Here is a 7,315-nt window from a genome sequence, read left to right on the forward strand (position 1 = left end):
TAGATTTCCCGATCTTTTAAGTTTTCGGTTTCTCATTTTTTTTCAATGTTATCAGTTTTGGGAACTTTTCAGTTTCTGGTTTTTTTAATTTTTGGAATTTTAAAATATGTTTCTTCGATAATTTTTTAATAGTTTTTCAATTTTTGGCGTCCTATTTTACTTGATAATTATAGTTTCCTTCAAACATAATTTTATAAGAACATGATGGTAATTTCTTGTAGAAAAATAAGAATTTTGCAATTAAGCTCCGCCCTGTGGCTCACGACAAATAAAAAAAATCATCACAATTGAGATAGGGTGGGTGGGCGGGGCATATATATTGTTTCTGTTTTTCTTAATGGAAGTAGTTTTTTTCACTACAAGAAACTTAAAACATGTTTAAAATGGTAAATTTTGCAGGGAAATATGAATTTTGCAATTATCCTCCGCCTCTTGGTGTGACAACGAATGAAAAGTTTATCATACTTGAGATAGGAACGGGTATAGGTGAGGCTTAATTTTTGGCTTCCTTTTTACTTGATAATTATAATTTCCTTTAATTAATTTTATAAAAATATGATGGTAATTTCTTGTAGAAAAATAAGAATTTTGCAATTAAGCTCCGCCCTCTGGCTCAAGACAAATAAAAAAAATCATCACAATTGCGATAGGGAGGGTGGGCGGGGCATATATTTTGTTTTTGTTTTTCTTAATATTAGTAGTTTTTTCACTACAAGAAATTTAAAACATGTTTAACATGGTAAATTTTGCAGGGAAATATGGATTTTGCAATTATGCTCCGCTCCTTGGTGTGACAACGAATGGAAAGTTTATCATACTTGAGATAGGAACGGGTATAGGTGAGGCTTAATTTTTGGATTACTTTTTTACTTGATAATTATAGTTTCCTTTAATTAATTTTGTAAAAATATGGTGGTAATTTCTTGTAGAAAAATAAGAATCTTGCAATTAAGCTCCGCCCTCTGGCTCACGACAAATAAAAAAATCATCACAATTGGGATAGGGTGGGTAGGTGGGGCACATATTTTGTTTTTGTTTTTCTTAATATAAGTAGTTTTTTCACTACAAGAAACTTAAAACATGTTTAAAATGGTAAATTTTTGCAGAGAAATACGGATTTTAACAAGTAAGATACAGTAATAAAATAGGGGTTGTTATATTTGGAAACGCTAAATATCTATATTTGAAAATTGTAAAGTTTTATAGCTTCTTATGAACACTCTGTACATTAAAATTTGATTAAACGGATACCACAACAAAACGCGTACTTTTATTTATCCCTATACAAAATATTATAAAACAAATTTTAAATTAGGTTTTTTATGTGAAATCTTCCATTGCGAAACATTTTCAAGAGAAGTGGAACAACATGGCAACGTCGCATTGGAAGTTTAAAAATACACTGTATTTATAAATAAAGCTTAGGATGGGGATGTTTTATTAAAAAAAAAACTAATTTGTGTGTTATTCATAAAAACGAAACACTGTGGTGTTAAAAATAATGTGGTGGTGTAGAAGTCAAAGAACCACACAATTTTGATCTTTGACATTTTTTTTTAGTGATTCACCCTGTATACATATACAGTTTGATAATTTTTCTTTCAATAGAAAAATGATTTGCAAATTCGTTCCCAATATTTAAAAACTGCGTAAGTTTAGACTAGAGTATAACAACATATTTTTTTAATATTTTCAATTATTTCGGTATAATCCTTCAAAAAATTAAATTCATCAGTTTAGAAAATTTTAAATACGGCTTTTTATTTCCTGGGCAATAAACTGCACATTTGGCCGTGAAACATTGCATGAAACAGTGCACTTAACACAGTGCATATTAACCTCCTGGCCTACTAGCTTAAGTAATAAACGTAGTAATAAACAGTAACTTGTTTTTCCTAACGGACATTTTTTTCTGAATAAAAGGAAAAATTCAAAATTTATTTGCCACATAATACCAATTAGACATTTATTGCTCTATGCTGAGTCGCTCGAAGGTTTCGCAAAAAATCTCTGATAAGAAGTGCGGTGAAATTTTTTTGTTACTTGGAAATTAAATGTGTTTTGACGCAGTACATTATTCGACTTTGGTGAGTGTGTGTTCGGTTCGCAAAAGGTTTGTTCATATGGTTTCATTTTGTTAAAAATAAATTATTTCTGTGCTAAAATAAAGTGTGTGGTGTGGCATCTTCAGGGGTCGGCGCTGAAGGAAAGGGAATCTGGATTTAAAGGGTAAATATCGCTATTAAGCTTATTTATCTGTTTGTTATTTGTTGTAGGGTTATTTCGATTTTTAATTTAGACAATCTGTTTAGTAAGTGAAACTAGAATTAGATCTACTAAGCAAACTCGAGTAACGTTAATAAATATACGAACACATTTGTTGCACGTGAAGTCACATATTTATTTTGATAAAAATATGGCCATTATTTGAAAAATTTGATACTAAATGTTTAAAAAATAAAACAAGTTTCAATTCATATTAGTTTATAGGGCGTTGACCAAGTAACGGAAACATCAGCGTTCACAAAAAAACTCCACTTTTTTTTGTTATTGACACTTTTTTGTATTTAAATTTTGAAATTTTCGCAGTTTTACATGAATTTTCATGTTTTAAAATTAGGATTTTGTGTGCGGCTCCAGAATCCATTCAAAATTTTGGCTCAATTTTGTAACAGTACTAAGTAGATAATACTGTTTCTAATAATTCAATTTTTAGGTAGGTAAAAAATGTGTTTTTTTATTGTTTAACGATAACGTTGTAAATTCGAACTCTACCTGTATGTATCTGTGTAAATATATCTTTAGACCATTTTTCTAAATTCATAAGTCAATAAAAAGTTTTCCTTATAATATTTTTTTAAATATTGTGTAGGTATGTAAATGTAATTTTGTAATATTGGTTTCCATCTTTTTTTTTAATAATAAGTATTGCGAAAGTTTAAGTCAATTTAATGGTATTTGTTACAGTGGGTTCGTGTACGAAGAAGAGGGAACTCGCTAGCAATAGCAGAAGAAGCAGCCATAGAAGGTAGAATTTTGTCTTTACATGATGATGGATATTTTAAAGTTTTCATTAACCTTTCTAAACTTATTTTTAATAAAATGCGATATATTTCTACTTTTCAATTTATCTAGTTTTCATAGCTATGCTATATCGACTAGCTTTGTACCATATTTTTGTTATTTGCGTACTTACTGATAAACTATCTGTTTTTCATTTTTGGTGCAATAACTCTCTGTCTAAAGCGCGTATTTTTTTTGTTTTACTATAATTTAGTCCATTTTTACTTCCGGAGCGTAAGCTTCGTACTGTAGAAGTCCTGAAAACATTAAAGTAGCCGTGCCTCGGCTTATGCTCGGGAAGTAAAAATTATGAATATATTTCAATAACTCAAACACATTTTTTAACAAATTTATTAAAATAAAAAAAGGAATTTGCCTGTGGGAAAATGCTGTTGATTTTTTAATTATTGAATTAATCCAAACATAGTTCCACACGATATGTTACATACAATATACAATAATAACGTAGGTACAGTAATTAACAAAAAGATCGAAAACTGCGATAAAAAATTAAGTTGGGTACTAAATTTATGTCTGATGACTTTTCGATATTTTTTCTATTCTATAGAGACAGGACTGCGCATTTGCTTTCAATTCTGTCCTTTTCTAATCCAGCAAAAACTAAATTACACGTTTACTTAATAATATTTAAATGGATAATATCTAAACCACACGTCCAAACTCAGCTGGCATAAACGACAGTGGAATTTAATTCGCCGAGTATTTTATGCATATCTCTCACAGTAATCTTGTTGATTTGCCTTTTTTCGAGTTTCCAACATAATTAAATTTATTGTTTCCTATGTTAAACAATATCGGTGAAAACGATATCCTTGTCATTAATTATTACCACGATAATTGTAGGATTGTTTAATTAACATAATTGAAAGTCCTCCAGGTGAAATGCCATACATTATTAAATAAACAGGTAATCGTATTAAAAATATTTAACCTTAACTTAGTTCGTTAATAGAAAGAGTAAGTTCGTAAATTTTTCTTCGAGTGAGTGTTCTATGCGTGTATTCTATTTTATTCTCGGCTGATGTCACACTTCCAATAAAATTTAAGTTTAACAGGAAACAACACAAGAATATCCATAACATAATTTTTGTTAAATGTGTAGTAAACTAACCCATAAAACGTTCATAAAAACAATCGAATAAACCATTTGTTACATTCCTGAACCTAAATTTAAATGTTGAGGCAAATTCCTGGGTGCCGTGCAGAACCAGTCGCATAAAATTCCTTCAAATAGAGTCCATTTGCCTAGGAAAAATGCCGTTGCTGAAAACCGCCAAGACCTCCGTTACACTTGACTACATCTAAAATGCCAAATAAAAATGGTACAGGAAAATAAAGTGCACATAATCCGCTCTCCTAATAGGAACAACTGTGTAGAGCTGTGCATGGTTCAGGTTCACGGACCATGACTGTTTTATGTTCTACTGCTCATTGAGATGGGTCCAGAGATATACGCTAAGATAAACATACAATTCTGTATTTGTTACGACTTGACAGTCGCATTTTATAATAACATTATACAGTATTTATGTCGGTGTGACGTTTTGGTGACGTAGTTATGCGTGGATGGTACAGGCGCCAACTCAATGTACCTATATGGAGTGTCCTAGCACCTGTTGGTCGAAGACTTGTTTTTGTAAATTAACACATTTATTAAACAAGCGTCCTGGATTTGATACACGGCGTGGGCGCCATATAGCATCGTATTATTGCGGAAATCGCATGAAACGGCTCATCATGCCAAATTTTATGCACATTTGAAAAGGCCAAATTAAATAATTCTCCAATGGATGCTCGCGTTAATTGACTCGGACGAGTCGTACGTGTTTTGGCTGGAAATGAACGACTTGAGGTCAGATGATTTTTCCCGATTGGTCTGTTGCAAAATTGCGTTGAGACACAGTGAAATCTAAGTGTAGACACTGATTAGCAACACCGAATATGGGTGACTAAGTTATTACATCAGTTAGGTACATCCATGTTTACAGAAAATTTAGTGTCTAAACATCTGTTAGTATTTGTTTACTTACATCGAAAATGCGGAAATCTCTTAAATTATCATAACAAAGTTGCAGGTCTCACGTTACTACGAATTTTTTTCTTTTTCGTTTGAGTTCTGTTAATAAATTAGAACAACAAAATAAAACTTGGCTTCTATTAGCAAAGAACCGTTTAATGGGTGCTATTATTACGCTCAAGTTCATGACTTTTTACTGGCTAATTTGTAAATTATATTGCTGTGTTTTTTATTAATTCTACCTTGTGACAAAGTCCACTGCATCAAATCAAGCAATAAAACAAAATTCTTTATGTTTACTCAGCAAATGATATAATAAACCGTATTTCTTTAATATGTCATTCCAACATCTTTTATGTCGTTTTTTATTTCCATAAACTCATTCCGCGAGTGATGAGATGCTTACTATTCCTGATGTCCTTCCACGCACTCTTTACAAACATTTCCTCTATTCTGAGTTAATTCCACTTTCCTCAATGGCTTTTTTTCTAGTTATTAGCATTATCTAAGGTCTTCACCCTCACGTCCTGTTTCTTTTGGAATCTTTAATTTGACCAGTGGAAAACCCCGCATTTTCGTCTGTCATTTGTCTGCTCCTTTCTTATCTAATTTTTAGACTGAGAATATCCGAAACCACTCAATTTGTTACTTAAAGTTTTAAGTGGAGTGTGACATTCCTTAAACTTTCATAAAAAACGAATCTAATTTGGTGACTAAATTTTATGTATCCATTCCTTCCAAAAACCTGATGACGTAATTTATTTCATACTAAGATGACATTCTGAGAGCTCAACAAGGTTTGAAATGATCAGTCGCGTTTCAAAAGCACTCAACGCATGCCAAAGTTGTACTTAAAAAAAATGTTGTAGATGTAGATTTAGATTATAAACACAAATTTGATTTTTTCCTGTGTGTAATATTTATGTAATCTTCACAAGATCTTGGTTTTAAGTTTGCAAAATGTTTACAGATGTTGTACTTGTTTAATGATATTATAACACAAAAAAGGGTATGTGATCTGAAATGTGAAAAATGTTTTTCTAAGACTCTCCTATTAGTATTGATGTTTTACGGTCACGCAGACGAGGAGGAAATGTTTCAAATTCGACTTAAAAAACCAATTTTCAGGTATCAATCATAGGGATTTTGTGCCGAACAGACAAACTCTTCCAGATTCTGAAAAAGTTACAAGTTAAACTAATGTTCACTACATTCTGACAATAGACTTCTGATAAACATTCAGCTAAAATCTCAGCTAAAACCTAAATCGTCTTAGATTTCAAAAAAACTATTTGAATTCTAAACCTTTTAGCTTTGAGTAGGCAGTGTTGATGTTTTGCGCTGTTTTTTCAAAATGTTTCATTACTATTTAAAATTTTGTAGCAGTCGACGTAGGCGTTCTGAGTTTCTCAGAGATTCCCAAAAAAGAGACTTATAAATCTTATGATATACTTTAAAAACTTCTAATCAATATTATAAATATATTGTAGTGTCCGAGTCCTCGTATCTTACAGTTCCACTATTTATTTTTACTTCTTACTGGCTACTGTTGTTTTCTCGACGTTAGATGACACTTAGAGTACCAAAAAATAGGTCTTCTGTTTCCGCCTGTCTGTCTGTCTGTCTGTCTGTCTGCCTCTCTGCCTCTCCGCCTCTCCGTCTCTTATTGGCCCGAATTTTTATTATACATGGTAATCTCCCAAACCAAGGGCCGCTGGGGATTACAAGGGAACGTGCCCCTCCAAAATCAGAACGTTCACAAACACATTGGACACAGCAAAATAAAAAACTAAAATGTTCAATTTTTAAAAAATTATCCGGAGATTTGTGTCAAAATTATCAAAACTATTTTTTTTATCTTGCTCCATTTGTATAAAATGTGTCAATATTTACATCTAAAAATGTTGTGTCTTGGATGTATGATATGTTGCTGGTGACTGCCGATAAAAGTGGAGACCAAATCATGACTCATTTAGACGTTTTGTTTACAGCGTTGTCATGGAAACCGTGCGTCTAGCCGTTGTATGTGGCTGAAATCGGGTCCTCCTTGAACAGTGACCACCAGCAGTAAACCAGTTACGGGATTTCATTTTCATTTTGCGCGAGTGAAATTGTTTGATTTTAAATAAAAATAATGAATTCAGTTGAATATTTAATAGAAAATCGTCCTCTGTCTTATGAAGGTAAAATTTTTGTGAAAAATTTAGAGAGAGC

This window comes from Zophobas morio, unplaced genomic scaffold, assembly GCF_036711695.1.
Source record: "Zophobas morio isolate AGI-343-1 ecotype UQ-CSIRO unplaced genomic scaffold, CSIRO_AGI_Zmor_V1 ptg000011l, whole genome shotgun sequence".
Classification (NCBI taxonomy): Eukaryota; Metazoa; Arthropoda; class Insecta; order Coleoptera; family Tenebrionidae; genus Zophobas; species Zophobas morio.